We start from the raw sequence: 18650 nt of genomic DNA, 5'->3' as shown, positions 1-18650 counted from the left end.
ATTCTTAGATGGTTATTGTATATTTGTTCCTTTTTTTTTTTTTTAATATTGCTTTTTCTTCCAGACAAGTTAGAGTCTCATAGGAAGGACTAAAGATTCAAGACATGGCAAAATGTGCCTTAATCCAGGCCTACTTCATGTGAGCATTCAAAGTGCTCAAAGGAAGTAGTTCGCTTTAACGTCCCCCCTTTCCACACCACCACAGTATCACTTCCGGACCCCCTGTGCGCTTTGAGATCTGAATCATTATAAGCAAGTAGGCCCACTTGGTTCCTCAAAAGACACAAAAGGTACAAAAATAGCTTCCGCAATTGAAGCAAGAACCTCGTCAGCAGCCAGATGAATGTGGGTGGTCAGATAAGATTCTGTTGCTGCAAAGGGCAAATTATTAAGCAAATGCTAGATTTATTTTCTTTTTAAAACTTTGTTCTCCTTGCCTCAAATCAACCATTTGCTGGTACTGAAAATGACACTTGACAAGCTCTACTGCTCTCCAAATTGAAAGCTTCATCAAAGCCAAAGAGCATGATTGATTAAATACTGAAAGGAAAAGACATATATTCTATAAGATAATTAACTGTATCTATATTTTTAACAAACCAAATAACACCTCTTTAAAGAAAAAAAAAACAATCTAAAGTGCTTTAAAAACACACACACAAAAACTATACTTTGGCAATATGACCAACTCTAAAGTAAAGCATGGCAACCCTCCAGACCAAAAAAAAAAAAAAAAAAAATTAATAAATCACTGAGCTATTTTGCACTCCAAACAACATTCACCCATGACATAAATGGGCCAAGAATCTATAGATACAGCTATTTACAGGGAACAATAACTTGCAGTATTCAGTGACTACATATGATTGACAATCCCATAGTCACTGAACTTAAGAGGTAATTAAGGAAAAGAAGAACATAGCCGCTAGAAAGCCAGCATGGGCACCCACTCCTTCCAACTGAGTTGCAAACTATAGATAGGTACCCAACCATTCCCAATCCCAGAAATCCTCATTCTTGCCAACAGCTTCCACAGGCAAAACAGAGCACAAGAGTATCCCTCAGACAAGCTGTGACAGGGCAATGTTCCCAGTTCTGAATCTGCTTTTCCAGGCTTAACTTTCCAGGACTATGGCTACTAGAAATAGGAAACACTTATCTCATAACATGCACAAATATTTGGAATTTGAGATTAGAGAACATCCCTTTTTTCCCTCAATAAGATTGAAATTTCTTTGACATGCCTTACAATTCATGACCTCTTCAATGTTTGGTTTTCCCTTGGAAAACAAAAAAATCAGTGGCAGGGATATTACACTTCCATTTTACCTTAACGAAACTTCCAGGTAATTAGTGTGATTTTAAGGCAAAGATCTGGGTGATATTAACATGAAAGATATGACACCAACTTTGGTGACTGTACACAAATAATTTTGTTGTAAATTAGAATCAGTAACGGCTTCTACAAAGGAGGCAGTTATTACTATTACCATAAAGACCTGAATATAACCATCTCAGAAAATGATTTTTGCATTAATTTTAAATGAGTTTTGGGGCCTGTCTCCTTATCAAAATACAAGACAAATCTTTCCTCAAATAGTTCTTGAGAATGTAGTGTGACAACTTATGCTTATGTTCCCTGGAAATCAAGACTTCACACAGTATACTCTTAAACGATGGAACAAAAGAGGAGAGATTTTCATTTCTTTAACTTTGCTTTTCGGTTATTAGATTCATAAGAAATCATCAAGCAATGAAACTTTAATATTTAATAAAACTAACAATTTTAATTCAGGAAGTGTTAATGGATCTTGTTAAATAACCCCACATCATTTAAAATTCTTTCCTAAATAGGGGGTGAAAATTATCTTTCACTTTACGAAGTACAGACTGATTTTTCTGTCATCTATAGGCTTACAGGAGAGTTCCTCAAAAATATTTTCCAATTCCCCCATCTCCAGCATGTAAAAAATACTTGGAAAATTTGATCATTACTGTTTCTGTCCCAGTGGTTTCTCAACCCTTCTACTCTTAAAAAATCTTGGCATTAGATATTTATTCTTGGATGCTTATAAGGTATTGTCACTAAGCCAAGCAAGGAACACACTGAGCTGTGGTAGTAAATGATAGACGAGATAGATAGATAGATAGATGATAGGTAGGCAGATAGATAGATAGATATGTTTTTAAATATCCATTACTGGTAGGATTTTTCATTATTTCCAATCTCTATATTTTCCAAATTATTTTGAGACAAGTTAGGACTTAATAGTTTAATATGACTTTCTGATGAGTCTTGCAAAACGTTAAAGCTTCATTGGCAAATTCCTTGTGCAAATATAAGTACCTTCCATCATTCTTTTTTTTCCCCCCCTTAGGTTAAATAAATGCACACTAGATCATAATTTTAGAAGAGCTGATAAGATAAACCAGTTGCATTTTAGATGAGAGTTGTCACTATTAAAAATAATTATTATTCGCATCAACTCTATGAAAAATGGCAAATAGGACTGGAAACAAGATATGGTCCTTCTGTTTCTCATTTAAAAGAAGCGTTTAAATATGACATGTTTAAAAGAATGAACACTGCTCTTCACACACTAGAGAAGAGATACTTATATTCAATAGTAGTAAAAGAAATTCCAAAGTAGTAGGTAGAGATGGGAGAAGGGTACTTAAAGAGAAATGCATGCTCATGATACATTTCAATTCCTCCAGATTCTTGAAGAGAGGCATCTTCTCCCCACCCAAAAAAGGGAAAAAAAAAAAAAGGCTCTAAATGGGCCCACTTCGGAGTGTCTGGTGTGGCAAGGTTAAGAGGTAGCTGGGAGGTAGTAGAGAAGGCAGGCACACATGATGACATGACGACAACACACACACACACAGACACACATACACACAGACACACACACACTTTGATTGGTGTGATGATTATAAGCTTAGATCTTTGGAAGCAGTTTGTAAATCAAAGTGAAGGTTGGGGCTGGGTTTGAAGTGGAAAGAAGAAGAAAAAGGGTTAAAGAGATACAAATAGGAAAAGGAAAAGGTAGTAATTTTTGGAACATGGAACAATTAATTACTGGGACAAGGCAGAGGCTCTGAAAAGTCACAAAATGTGTGTGGGAAAAGGGAGTTTCCACAAAAGGAAGTTGGGGCAAACTGAATCAAATTCACCTATTTTGTCTTTTTGCTTAGGGTTCTGGTTCTAGAAACTGCTTGTGAACATGATCCCAGAGCTACCTGTGGTCTTTGCTGCTTCTCAGCATGTAGCTGCTGCTGGAGCACAGACAAGACACAAAATAGAACATTGTGTAAATTAATATTACTCAAAACAACCAAAAAAGTAGGCGCATGTGATTTAGGGATATAACTTAAGTCTCCTTAATTAGATTTTTTGGTCACTATTTAATGACACTTTTAGGCGTTTGTCAATGCCCACTATGTACCAGAAAATGGGCTAAGTTAGCAAAATACAGAAAGGGAGAGGCAAGCTCTCTATTTAAGACTTCAGAGCCTAATAGGGTGATATTCATGAACAAACAATTTTTACAGAAAATAAAATAAATTCAGTGAAAATTTTAATTTTCCTAAAATGAGTAAAAGGTAGAAAAATTAGTTGTCAGAGTGTTTTTGGTGCTTTGACTTATGTCAAATATAAATATAGTACAGGGAGAACACAAAAGAGGGAATGGTCAATTTTATTGAGAGAACTAGGAAAGGTTTAGTGAGGAATAGATATTGAGTAAGTCTTCAAAGAAAACTCTGCTAATACACAAAACTACACAGTTCTCAATGTGAGTTTGAGAAATAAATACACTTGTCTGGTATATCATTCCAGTTTTTCTCTAACTGTATATGTTTTTAGGAATGGTGAAAAGTTAGTTCACAGAGTTACTTAAGGAATAAGGTGTTCTCGTTAATACAACCTTATGGTTAGGGAAAACTACAGAGAAAATGATTTTTGTTTTAACATCTGCTAGTGATTATTTTCCAAAGTATATGAGGCTTCTTCTTGAGTTAATTAGAGTCTCCTGAACATAATTTAACCTTTCTTTGATGATTCAGTATCGAATAGTGCTCTCCAGTCCTTACTCTGCATCTGGACTGAGATCATCTGGTATTGGCTATGCAAACTTCTCCCCACATGTGATTCCTAAGCACATGTTATATTTTCCAAGATCACAGTTGTAACTGAGATTTGTTTTCTTGATCACAGATTTGACATCAAATAAGTCATACCTAACTTGTTTCAGGAGCAGGTATATAACTATCCACTTCTATCATCATTAATTTTTGAATCTATTCTAAATCACACAGGGAGTAATAAGTACTGTGAAACATTTCAGAAATCATTCAATCCATCAGTCAACTAACAGAAGAAAAGGGTGAGAACCAGAAAAATCAAAAGATTTCCTTAAGGAGCTAACAGGTCATTATGATGGCTTGAGGCTATTGTTTAGGTCTTCAAACTTCAAGTCAATTATTTCCCACTCTCCACACTACTTCCTCTAATCTGTCCTTTATTGCAGAAACAGATTAAAAGGAATGAAGAATAAATAGCACTGAACTTTAAATGAGGGAAAACGATTATCATCCATACTTTAAAACTAACTGGTCAAAGAAACAGAAAATAACAGCAGCTAAAAACCAATGCTCCCATTGAACTGGCTAACAATTTTTACAGAAAATAAAATAAATACAATGAAAATTTTAATTATCCTAAAATGAGTAAATAGTAGAAAAATTAGTTGTCAAGATAATCAATTTCTACAAGTAGTCCATCATTTCATATCCAAACCAAAAATGTTTATTTGTCTTTAAATTTATTTAATTTTCCAGCAAAAGCTATTTTCTGTTATCAAGTTTCTTATGTTGTTATAATGAAAAAATTTTTAAATTAAGCATTTTAAGTAAAATTATGCAATCACTTTCCCCAAAGTAAGGATAGCTCTTTCACTAATAGCCAATGGAGGTATGCTCTTTGGTTCATAATAACACAATTTCACCAAGGAGGCATGTAGAAATATGGTAACCCCATCTCCACAACTATTATTTCTCTGTCAGAATGGTATATGTTGCCTTGTTTTTTTCAAAAGGGCAAGAAGAATTAGATGTTTTGTATGATTAAAACTCTTACTATTTTTGGTGCAATTTTAAATGGGACTATTTTCTTAATTTCTCTTTCTACCTCTTCATTATTAGTGTACAGAAATGAAATGCAACACATTTCTATATATTGATTTAGTGTGCTGCCACTTCACAGAATTCATTTATCAGATCCAGTAGTTTTTTGGTGGAGTCTTTAGGGTTTTCTATATCATGTCATCTGAAAATAGTGCAGTATTACTTCTTTCTTAGCAATTTGTTTATCTTTTATTTCTTTTTCTTGTCTGATTTCTTGCACAAAAAAAAAAAATATATTTAAGAATAAACTTAACCAAGGAGGTATAAAGCCCTATTCTCTGAAAACTATCAACTGATGAAAGTGAAAACAACACAAACAAATGGAAAGATATTCCATGCTCATGGACTGGAAGAACAGATATTGTTAAAATGTTCATTTTACCCAAAGTGATCACAGATTTAATGCAATCCTTATCAAAAAGCCAATAGCATTTATCATAGAACAAGAACAAATAATCCTAAAATTTGACAGAATCACAAACAGCCAAAGCAATCTTGAAAAAGAAGAACAAAACTGGAGGTATAACAATTCCAGATTTCAAGATCTACTACAAAGCTATAGTAATCAAAACAGTATGGTATTGGCACAAAAAGCAGATGCATAGATTAACAGAGCAGAATAGAGAGCCCAGAAATAAACCCAAGAATTTATGGTCAATTAATCTTTGACAAAGGAGGCAAGAATATGCAATGAACAAGACAGTCTCTTCAACAAATAGTGTTGGGAAAACTGGATAGCAACATGCAAAAGAATGAAGCTGGACCCCTTTCTCACACTGCACACAAAAGATAAACTCAAAATGGATTAAAAACCTAATGTGAGCCCTCCCTGAAGTCATAAAAGTCCTAGAAGAGAACACAGGCAGTAATTTCTCTGATATCATTCATAGCAACATTTTTCTAGATAAGTCTCCTGAGGCAAGGGAAGCAAAAACAAAAATAAACTACCGGGACTACATCAAGATAAAAGCTTCTGCACGTCAAAGGTACCTATAAGCAAAACTAAGAGACAACCTCCTAAATGAGAGAAGATATTTGCAAATAACACATTCGATAAATAGTATCTAAAACACAGAAGGAATTTATACAACTCAGCACACACAAAAAAACAAATAATCCAATTTTAAAAAGGGCAGAGGACATGAACAGACATTTCTCCAAAGAGGACCTACAGATGCCTCATAGGCACATGAAAGGATCCTCAACATCACCCATCATGCATTCTTGGTGGAATGTAAACTGGTTTAGCCACTGTGGGAAACAGTATGCAGGTTCCTCAAAAAGTAAAAATTAGAACTACCAGATAATGCCAGTAATTCCACTACTGAGTATTTGCCCAAAGAATATGAAAACCCTAATTTGAAAAGATATATTTACTCTTATGTTTATGGCAGCATTATTTAATTATTTACAATAGCCATGATATGGAAGCAACCCAAGTGCCCACCAACAGAAGAATGGATAAAGAAGATGTGATATATACATATAATGGACTATTACTCAGTCATAAAAAAGAATGAAATCTTGCCATTTGCAACAACATAAATGGATCTAGAGACAGAGAATATAACACTAAGTAAAATAAATCAGAGAAAGACACACACCGTATAATTTCACTCATGTGGAATTTAAGAAAAAAAATAAATGAACAAAGGAAAAAAGAGATAAACCAAAACCAGACTCTTAAATGCAGAGAAAAAACGGATGGCTACCAGAGGGGGGACATCAGTGGGAGGACAGGTTAAGTAAATGAAGGGGATTAAGAGTACACTTTTCAGGGGCGCCTGGGTGGCTCAGTGTGTTAAGCCACTGCCTTCAGCTCGGGTCATGATCTCAGGGTCCTGGGATCGAGTCCCACATCGGGCTCTCTGCTCAGCAGGGAGCCTACTTCCTCCTCTCTCTCTCTCTGCCTGCCTGCCTCTCTGCCTACTTGTAATCTCTCTCTGTCAAATAAATAAATAAAATCTTTAAAAAAAAAAAAAAGAGTACGCTTTTCACAATGAGTACTGAGTAATGTATAAAATTGTTGAATCACTATGTTGTAGACCTGAAACTAATATAATGTTGTATGTTAATTATACTGGAATTAAAATAAAAATATCTTTTTTGTTTTCTTGGTTGTGAACATTTTTATTTTTATATTCCAATTCTTTTTTTTTCCCCTTTCTTTCAATTCCCACTATTCTATCTCTTAATGTTATTATGGTAGGTAAATAACCACTTCCTGCCAAGCTTTCTTAAATATTTACCCTAACTAAATATTTGGAGGATAAAACCAGAGGAGGACTATTTGGCTACTCTACTCTAACAAGAAATACAACAGCAAAGTCGTAATTTCAATATATTGTGTTCTCAAATTTTACCTTTTCCAGTGCTTATGCTTACTCTTTGGTTGCTACAGGTAAACACAAGTAAGGTAATGATTCCTTCTCCAACTTTTCCTCTTGGATGTGCCAAGATTAGCATCAAGGCCAATGTTAACTTTGGATTATGGGAACAAAGAGAATAGAGAAAACAAATAGTAGAATAAGCATTATTTTATAAGAATGCATAAAACAGGCTGACTTTGTCTGAAGGAAAAATCCATCTCTCACAGTAGACCCTCCCATGTGAATGGAAATAATACCAGAAGCAATGAATGTATAACTGAAAATAGGAATTTCATTTCGTATCTCATGCTACAACCAATTCTCAAGTCGGAGAGAAAAAGAATCATCTTAGTTCCCTACATTATGTCTACCCACAATAAAGATCCCTGAAGAAAAAAATCAAGGCAAGGCCTATGACATATCATATGTAACACCTGACCGGATGGGCCCTGTCTGCCTCTAATAACTGAGCAGCTGAAATAATCAATTCTATCTCCTTTCTTGAAAATTCTTACAGAGTGAGGAAGTTGACCCATGTGTCAGTGTAGAAGTGAGCAACCTCAGTAAGTCAAAGAGCACATCTTGATTTAGCACTGTCCTGGATTAGCAAGGCACATAGACTTCGGAAAAGGACATAATGTTAGCACACAGCAAATATTCTGAACCTCATTCAGTTATTATCAGAGTTCAAGAAAGCATATGATCAAAGAGGGCTTGAACAACAAAGCAAGCCTCAGCAGAGGTACGTGGTTCAAACAGAAGCCATGTTTTACCCAAAGGAAGTAAGCAGAAAACCTTTAAAATTATCTATGCTATGTGGTTGTTCAGGTACTCCCCTGACACTTTGATAAACTCTGGATGGCATATTTTCAGCCCCATCTTGGAATATATTGTTGCCCACAAAGTGTAAGGCTAGAAAAATCCCCACGGTTTCAAGCAGGCATTTATAAGATCCTCTTGGGTAAACTCTGTCAGATAATTCCAGAATTCCACCTGCAGGCCCTTTCACACAATCAAATGACATTTTTCCCAAAGCTTTTATAAACTAATGAAATGAAATAAAATATCATTGGAATGTAAATTTCATATTTATTTGAATTTGAATCCAGATATTACTGATTTACTTACAATATATATGTAATCTAAGTATCATACATTACATAAAAAACATATATTATATCTGACATTTAGACAACTTCAATAAAACTTACCAAGAAAAACTGAATTAAGAATAATGTTCAGGTGTGGAATTCAAAGATAAGTAAGACAAAATTCCTGTTTTCAAATGGCTTACTGTCTAATAAGCAAGAAAACCACATAAACAAGTTAGAAAAGCAACAGGTACATAAAGTGGAATTGCGGATTCACAGAAACAAAAGATAGTTTGGGAAAACTGTCTTTAAGAAACATGATCTTGGGCCTTGAAAGGCTAGGATTTGGCAAGCAGAGATGCAAAGAAAAGGCATTTAATGTGAACATACTGTTCAAAAGGGAAGGGCCAGGGATGCTGGAGAAACTGTGACTGGCATATTCGATATAATGAGGTAATGGAAGTGGGACTGAGAAGGGAAGGTGGTGGCAGATGATAAAGGAGCTTCATTTGGTAGATAATGAGAGCCAGTAGAGGTTCTTTTTTTTTTTTCCTAGTTCTCTTTTGGTGATTTTTTTTTTTTTTTATTGTTTGATTTTGTTTTATTAGAAGACAGACTTCTCATGTTATATTGAGGTTATTGGATAATTTCCTGCTTATCTTGGCCATTGATATTCTTTTTTTTTAAATATAATTTTTTATTTTTTATAAACATATATTTTTATCTCCAGGGGTACAGGTCTGAGCGTATCATGCTTAGCGAAATAAGTCAAGCGGAGAAAGACAACTATCATATGATCTCCCTGATATGAGGAAGTGGTGATGCAACATGGGGGCTTAAGCCAGTAGAGGTTCTAAGCACACTGCCACAATCACAGAAACACTTAACAAGTTCACATTTAGAGCCTATATCTTTCCATCCCTTTTGGGGCAAATTTCTGCAAATATGTAGTCTGAAAAAAACTCAAGATTAAGAAGTCTGTTTTAAGACAAGGATGATGAGAAGGAAAGGGGGAAAGATCCAAGTCATAAGATAATTAGTGGGATAAACTCTCAGAAAAGTAGGAAAGAAGCGCAAACTCAAAAACATAAATTAAGAGATCCGTTTCAGCATCAAGAATGGAAACTTTTCAATTTTAGACTGGAAGGACAACAGAAATAATGAGAGAACCTTTTAAATAGAGAGAACCCTTTAAAGAGAGAGGGGGAAAAATGGAGAAATTCCCTGAAGATGTGTTGAACCTACTCAGAAAAGTAGAAGGCTGATGAGGGTAGGAGAGGGAGCTAGAGTTAGTGAAGGCTTCATAAGTTTAAACATCCATTTGTCTGAGTTCTTAGACATTTAACAGTCTTAGGAAGAACACTCTTTGTTTTTAGGTTATTTAAGAAGAGGGTTTTGCCCCAGAATACATGTAAAATTTATCTAAGTTGATAAATATATCCAAATAATATATTATCATATCAAGTAATACAATAAACAATTACATTTATCCTTTATTTTTCAATCAAACTCCGAGGCTAATGAACTATAAGCCACTCTTTATGAACAGTAGATTTAAGACAATTAAAAAAATTGGGGGCACCTGGGTGACTCAGTGGGTTAAAGCCTCTGCCTTCGGCTCAGGTCATGATCCAAGGGTCCTGGGATGGAGCCCCGCATTGGGCTCTCTGCTCAGTGGGGAACCTGCTTCCTCCTCTCTCTCTGCCTGTCTCTCTGCCTACTTGTGATCTCTCTGTCTGTAAAATAAATAAATAAAATCTTAAAAAAAAATTGTATACTCTTCTGTTTTGTTTTTTACTGTTTTTTCAAAACTGCGGCTGAAGAAGTCTCTTATACTGTAAACGGGAACACTGACCCATATTGATTTAACAACTCTTACTGGGTTTTAGATGATCAAACTATTAGTTAATACCTGGAATATGGATTTGTTATCTTATTGAAATAACTGTATATTCAAACACATTTGAAATATATTGAAAGTTTAACAGCCATGTGACTGTCTCACAGAACATGGGACAGCAGCTGGCAGAGTAGGAAGACAACAGATACTTGTCAGCTGAGTGAATGATGAAAAGAATTACATGAGGGGCACCTGGGTGGCTCAGTTGGTTGAGCAACTGCCTTCAGGTCAGGTCACGATCTCAGGGTCTTGGGATCAAGACCTGCATCCGGCTTCTTACTCAGTGGGGAGTTTGCTTCTTCCTCTGCCTCTCCTTTTCTCCCTGCTCATGCTCTTTCTCTCCCCCATCTCTCCTTCCCTCTCTCAAATAAACAAATAAAGTCTTTTTAAAAAGAAAAGATTAAATGAATAAATGTAAATAAATGAATGAATGAACTAATAAATGGGTGTGAATTCACCATGTGTATGTGTGTGTATGTGTCCCCAGCATGAGGCTTGCTTAATGACTGAAAAAGAGCATCATAAACTCTCATGTATAAAGCATGGAAGGGATCTTGGCCTGTGTACCACCATATCCAACAGTCAAGGACACAGAAACCTATTAAAACTGAGTGACTGGGGCGCCTGGGTGGCTCAGTGGGTTAAAGCCTCTGCCTTCAGCTCAGGTCATGATCCCAGGGTCCTGGGATCGAGCCCCACATGCTCCGCGGGGAGCCTGCTTTCTCCTCTCTCTGCCTGCTTGTGATCTCTGTCAAATAAATAAATAAGATCTTTTTAAAAAAAAAACAAACCTGAGTGACTGACCTGAGTGGATTTTAAGAAAGTTGAGCATCCTAAACCTCAAAAAAGGATTAGTTTTAGAATTCCTGGCTCTTTTTCAGCTACCAAACTAAAGAAAAATAAATTTGTGAAAGCTAGATGATATGTTAAAAATTTTAGGTAGGAAAAAAGTTAACAGAAATGTGTATTTTTTTTTTTACCAAATAATAAGTACAAACATCTAACTGTGTTAACTTTTCTTAAAGATCTCATCTCAATACAGTAACTAAATTAACTGATCAAGAGTTAAGCTTAAATGTCTCGACCTAAAAGTAAACAATAAAATCTTTATTTAACTTGGTTTCTCTAGTTTTTCAGTCTCACTTTCCTGTCTTATTGATTGAAGCTGTCATTTTCATCACTGAAACCTGTGAAATTTGATGCTGAGTCTATGTATACTTTTGCCAAATATAAATATATATATTTTTATATAAATATATAAATATCATTATAATATAATATTACATATTTATATAATTTATATATAAATATATATTTATATATATATATTATTTACGTGTGTATGTGTGTGTATGAGAAGATCATTGAAAATCAGGGAGAAGTAAGATGGCTCCTAAACTTGAAGCCCAGAAGCAACACATCAGCAAACTTCTACCTAAGAAATGGTCAAGACAAATAAGGCAATGTCGACTCCAACAGCCCTCTAGATATAAAACGTCATCCCTGGGTCCCAGGGTGGAGTAGTCAGTTAACCTTTGGACTCTTGATTTTGGCTCAGGTCATGATCTCATGATTGTGAGATTGGGCTCCATGCTGGGCATGAAAGTCTGCTTAAGATTCTCTCTCTCCCTCTGCCCTTACCCTCTCCTCCTTAAAAAAAAAAAAAAAAAAAAAAAAAAGGCACTCCTGGAGTTGTTCATGAATATTCCTACCTCTTGCAGTTTTAGAGTACATTTACTGCACTGACTATCAAGATGCCAGTCTACATGCTAACTACAAGGGAAAAAGAGGGCAGTATTTAAAGCACTGCAGTCAGACAGTCCAGTTCCAATAAATCACAGATCAAGCATTTACTAGCTTGTGACTACAAAAATCTTAGTACAAAGGTAAGTAATAATACCGAATGTCACCTACCAACCTCATTCAATTGTGAGAATTCAATGAGACATAATGAATTCAATAAACCCAAAGCACGTCGTAGAGTATCTGACACATGGCATTTGTTCCAAGTGTTACTGTTGTCATTTTTATGAGTTACAACTGCCCTCGGAGACTTCGCGTGGGCCTTAGTCACTCCAGTTCCAAAGACTATAGCATCAACCTAGAGTGCCAGGCGACTGCACTGGATGGCAGTAGCTCACTTAAGCCTGCTCTGGTAGTAACCTAAGCCCTTGAGCCTAGACAAACCACCAAGCATGTCCCAGGCACACGAATGAGGAAGGAGTGACTGGCTGCGTTCCTCTACATGAAGTTTCTCAGAGTTGACAATTATTATGGACTGAATGTTTGTATCTCCCAGAAATTCATATCCTGATGTCCTAACTCAGCATGGGGCTCTATCTGGAGATGGGGTTTTGAAGGAACTAATTAAGGCTGTAAGAGTGGGGCCTGATCCCATAGGATTAGTGCCCTTCCAGGAAAAGGCATCAGAGAGCAGTCTCTCACTTTCTCTCTCCGCCTGCACACCAAAAAGAGGGTCTGTGAACACACAATGAGATGATGGCAATAGGCCTTGGAATAAAAACCAACCCTGCCAGCACCTAGTCTCTGAAAGTGTAAGACTTAAATTTCTGTTGTTGAAGGCACTCAATCTTAGTATTTTGTTATGGCAGCCTGGGCAGACTAACATGATAATTTAATACAGTTTTATAAAAGTACACAAAATTGTTGAGACAAGGGAGAAAAGATATAATGAAAAGAATACTAGAATTTGAGTCAGAAAATCTATATTCCTATGCCAGTTTTAATACCTGGCAGCTGTGAAATCTTGGATAATTTACTTAGTGTTTTTAGCCTTCTTTCTTCATTCAGAAAATAAAACAAGAACTCCTCCCAACCACGGTTGTTGTAACCAGAATGTGTCATAGTAGGTACCTGATAAATTGATTTTTAAAAGATAATGAGATCAAGTGGGTATTCAGTGAGGGAGAGCTATAGTAATAAAAGATATTGTATCTCATAATTCTATACTGCTACCTAAAGCAGAATATTGCAATAGTCAAGCTGTGTTTCATTCTATCAACATTTAGAAAATATTATTGGTGTCCTAAGTATTCACTTTTTATGGTATCATTAGTGAATGAGGTGATTTTTTTTCAGTGCTTTAAACAATAATTTATCAAAGAAAATTGATGATGATTCTATGTCACATTCCCCCCCCCAATTCAATGGCTACTAAAGTATGCATTGCTTGCTACCATAGACAAGGAAAGGTGTCTATTCTAATTTATTTAGCAATTAAAAAGTTGTGTGATTTATAATTTTTATTTCTCCCAAACAATGACATGTGGAAGAAACTTGCCTGTTGTCAGGATCAAGAATTTTCTTTTTATTGAAAACTTGTTTTATGGACATTACATTTTAAGCCTACTTAGCATTCCTCTTTAGGATGGCTACTAGAGAACTAAGATCTAAACTTGGGGCCTTCCTCTAGGAAGTACATAGGCTTTCCTGGCACATATTTTGACAATAATATCATTTCTAGGTTCAAGTACTATTTCTACTTCTCTTTCCTATTGTCTCGTACTTACACTTACAAATATGTACACATATACATGCACTCCTCAATAATGGGAACTATTACAAAAGTCATAATAAATGTATCTGGGAACTGTTTCTAAAATTGAACCTGTTTGTATAATTCAATAGTGTTTGGGCAGCACAATTGTGAAAACTAATTTGTTCCAGGAATATAAAAGTAAGTGGAAACTCCCCAAATATTTGTCTTTTCCCTCTGCTTTCACCTGTATTGATTCCAAGAAAAGAAAGGATTTCATAAATACAACAGCAAAGGTACATATAACACAACTCAAGAGAAACATTAATTATTTTTCCTTCTCTAAGGAATTGCAAATGAATAATATGGAAATAATATGCTCAAATTATATTATCTTTGAGACATGGTCAAATTTCCAGCTACTGTCAAAGCTCAGCAGCAGACATGGTAAATGCATCTGACATATTCTTGGACACAGATAACTTACACTGGCAGATCTACATAAAAATCCTGTATGGTGTACTGAAGGGGTTGGATGAATGTTTTTTATTTGTTGAACATCCATAAGGTATAAAATCAGATTTGGACACATGTACTTGAGCAAGTTTAGAATCTATTTGATCAGAAAGTATTTCAAGTCTCAAATCAACCTCTACTTTTGAGCATCAACCATTCTAAATGATACTAAAATTTTAAACAATGAATTACGAGTCTAAAAACCATTTTTAGTGCCATTTTGATTAACCAGTTATATGTGATTTAATTTGATCTTTGTATTCAAATAACTCCAAATGCCAGAGAATTTGTCAGATTCCTAATTTGGGGTTTCAGTCAACACTGACCAGTATCCAATATGGATGGACATATTGGCCTAATTTCTACATTCTTCACACCCACATAAATAAATAATTTGGAGAACACAATTTAAACAAGGCAGCCAGAAATAATTCACCTTGAAAACATTATAAGAAATAAAAATAGATATACTTTTGTTTCAGCTTTAAGAGAATTTTTCCAAAATCTGCCATCCCACAAATGGTCTTAAATAACTGATGTTATTTGTTATACTGTATATTTGTTACATCTCACTTTCATCCTCTCTCATACATCACTGAAGAGCAAAGAATTTGCTTTAAAAATCTCATTAAGAATTCTTTCTTCACACAAATTCTAGTCAAAATAAACTGAAGTAGAGAAAAAATAAGCAAAAGCAATTAAGCAAATGAAAACACAGAGAAGATTGCAAAATTAAATATTTTATCATATTGTTTAATTTATCAGGCTTGAGCTGATTTCATTAAGGGCCTTAGACAAGGGCCAGAACTAATTTTATTGCAGCATCTGCTCTCTGATTTTAACATGGGTGTAAATTATTTGAATAGGCAGATTATAATACTTCTTTGAATTGATGAGTAGCAATGTAATATAGAGAAGAAAATGTTTTAATATTATTTTGCATATATACATTATGTTATTTTTCAAAGCTTATCATTTCACTCTCATAATATCTTCGTAATGTAGGAAGAGCATGAGGAAATCAAGGCTCAGAGAGGCTAAGCCATTGTCACAACAATATTTAATGGATCACACAATCAGTGGGCAGCCCCCTGGCCTCCTGTCCCCCAACACAAGGCTCCTTTTGTGGACCAAATGGAGGCTATAAACCAGTTAGTTTTAAGAGAGCATGTGTGGAATTTGTGGGCAGAAGACATAGGTTTAAGATCTCCCTCTCCTGTGGATTGACCTTGAATGGTCTCCCTTTCTCTGAGCTTGAATTTCCTCATATGTAAAATGGGAATAAAGATGCTGGCCCCACTCCCCTACTGATAAGTTGACCTATCAAAGCGGTCAATTTTAAATCACCAAAGAGTGTATGTTGTTGTTGTGGATACTAATGAACAAAGAGGCTTTTTGCTGAAGAAACTAAAACAGAAGACATTCAAAGGCCTGAGCCTGAATACTTCCTACTTCCCTGAGTGCCCTGAGTAAATTCTACCAACTAGTAACCAGTAAGCAGTCAGAAAACTTTTTATACAATAGACTAATGGGACTTTGGGATGGCTCATCAATGGCAGATAAGAGAGGCAGACAACTGCAACCCCATGAAAACCTGTACAAACTTCCACTTTCCTCAGTGTCATGCCTTCTTTATGGGCTTGTAGGTAAAGCTAAGAGGTGGGAAACACCAACCAAGGTATTTTATCATAGCATTGTGTGATGCCTTTTTGATAGCAAAGAACAGAGATCCTGACTCAAACTCTCTACGGCAAAAATGTTAACACCGTTGACTCAGGATCCTTAATAGTCCAGGGGTAGTGTGCTTTCAGGCTACGCTTGATCCAGAGGCCTCTAAAGCCTTCGGGATTTGGCTTCTTTTATTGAGATTCTTTTGACTCTCTCCTCTGTGTGTCTGATTCGTCATGAGGTTGGCCCCTCTCCTGGGAGGAGCAATGACAAAAGGGATTCCTGATTTCCTCTCTTCACCATCAAATCAAAGGAAGAGAAAACTTTTCATGGCCGCTCAGGATGAAAATCTTCTTTTGTGTTTGACAGGCACTGCCTACTATTATTGAGAAGCCCAATTCAGAATTATTTATAATACTCTTCTTGACATAAAATCACTACATTAGAAACAAAGGGAAGGATTTTCTAGGCATACGTGTATATACTCTTTGGACACAGCAAGCACATATGTACACAACAGGGTAACTGTCATTCCAGAATGGCCCTTTGTTTACAATGTTGAGTGACATCATCTTCATTCACCTAAATGATCTGTGCCCATTTTAGCTTAAAGTCCCAATTACTGTCTTTTTGAAGAAAGAATTTAAAATGTATTACTTTTGATGAGCTAACAACTCTTCCCTTTTTTCCATGTAAACTTGTGAAAGAATTTAGAACTAAACATTTTAATTCAATTTGGATTCATTTGAGTAGATCAAGTTTAGTTAATGCCTAAAAATATAAAAAAATAAAAATTATCTCTCCAGAATTTAAGAGTAACTATTTCATACTCTATTTTGTGTCTACTTAGACACAAAATTTCTATTTAAAAGTTAAACCAAATAACAATATAGTTAAAATTTTCTTTGAGATGCTTCTTTATCAGAGAAAATAAGCTGACCAGAATATGAACACCCTCCATTTATAGTAAACTGTTGGTGAGGAGGTACTATCATAAATATTTTCCATATGATATGCTTAGGTATTTGGGTTTTGAGTACTAGGCCCATATTGTTTCTTTTCTCTCACTTTTTTCTTATGAGTAAGGAGTTCCACCCCTTGTCCCCTTTTCTTTATGAGAAAAAAAAAATAGGAAAATCTATTTTAGGAAAGAAGTCATGATAGCAGGTAATGAAGTAAGGTTTCCCATAAACATATTTGTTATACCCTCCTATTCACTTCTATCCAGTTTCGGGGGAAAAGAAAAAAAAGTCATATTGTTAGCACCTCTGAAGAGAAGGGATCACTAAGACAAAGTATCATGAAGCAAATATGAATATTTAAGGGTTTTTAAAGGTGTTAATGATTCCCTACAATTTTTTTAAAAATTTTATTTATTTATTTGACAGAGAGAAATCACAAATAGATGGAGAGGCAGGCAGAGAGAGAGAGAGAGGGAAGCAGGCTCCCTGCTGAGCAGAGAGCCCGATGCGGGACTCGAACCCAGGACCCTGAGATCATGACCTGAGCCGAAGGCAGTGGCTTAACCCACTGAGCCACCCAGGCGCCCCTCCCTACAATTTTTTTAAAGATTTATTTATTTTAGAGAGAGAGAAGGGAAGAAGAGGGAGTGACAGAGGGAAAGAAAGAGAGAGAACCCTCAAGCAGACTTCCAGCTGAACACAGAGCCCAATTTGGGGCTCGATCTCAGGCCGCTATTTTCATTGTATTTTATAAAGTAAAAAGTATTAGAGTATCGATGTAAGAATTTCTGTATGTGTGCATGCAGTGTGTGTGTTTGTGTGTGTGTGTGTGTGTGTACACATATACTGGTTGAATGACTAGCCATAAAGCATAGCTCATTTCTTGTCTTGTCAGTCAGAAAGTCATCATCCAGGCCCCCATGAGGAGCACCTAAGTCTCTCTAAAAAAGCACATGGGGATATGAATCTTGTCAACTTCAGGGTGAGGCATGTTTCCATGAGGGACTAAAACACCAAGAAAAAGGAGAGAGAGAAGGTATCAGGCATTATCTTCTTGAGCATTGTGTCTTCTGAGCCTATAGAATAGGGATTAAGAATTAGTCCATTTCTGGTCACTAGTAGTTGGTTTCAAAATCAACTAATGAGTTGGAAAATTAACACTTGCTCAAAGCAACGCCCCCACCCAGCCAAAAAAACTATCAAAAGTCCTAAACATCAGAGCTCTGTCAGCTGACTTCTATCATGCAAGCTAAAAACCGTAGTTAAAGTTCAGGTAAACTAGTGACATCAGAAAGCAGGGAAACCTCTAGGCTAAGATCCGGTTAGTGGGAGAGAACAGTTCCCTTGCAGGCTAAAAAGGAATGATACATCAAGGCCAAGTCCCTGATACTCAACCCCTGGCCCACACCCACTGATCAGTCTGAAATTTATTCACCTTCACCTTGTACATGAAAATCTACCTAT

At 35.8% G+C, this 18650-nt stretch overlaps 1 protein-coding gene across 4 annotated transcripts in view; it reads right to left on the bottom strand.

The window, feature by feature from the left end:
- The window catches only part of HIVEP2 (HIVEP zinc finger 2), a 196046-nt gene that overhangs the window by 30621 nt on the left and 146775 nt on the right, over positions 1 to 18650 (bottom strand). The gene's annotated exons all lie outside the window — the stretch shown is intronic.

Source organism: Mustela putorius, unplaced genomic scaffold (genome assembly GCF_011764305.1).
Source record: "Mustela putorius furo isolate JIRA1106 unplaced genomic scaffold, ASM1176430v1.1 tig00003863_pilon_pilon_pilon, whole genome shotgun sequence".
Taxonomy (NCBI): Eukaryota; Metazoa; Chordata; class Mammalia; order Carnivora; family Mustelidae; genus Mustela; species Mustela putorius.
Note: the sequence above shows the minus strand (reverse complement) of the source record. Positions and strands in the feature narration are given on the sequence as shown.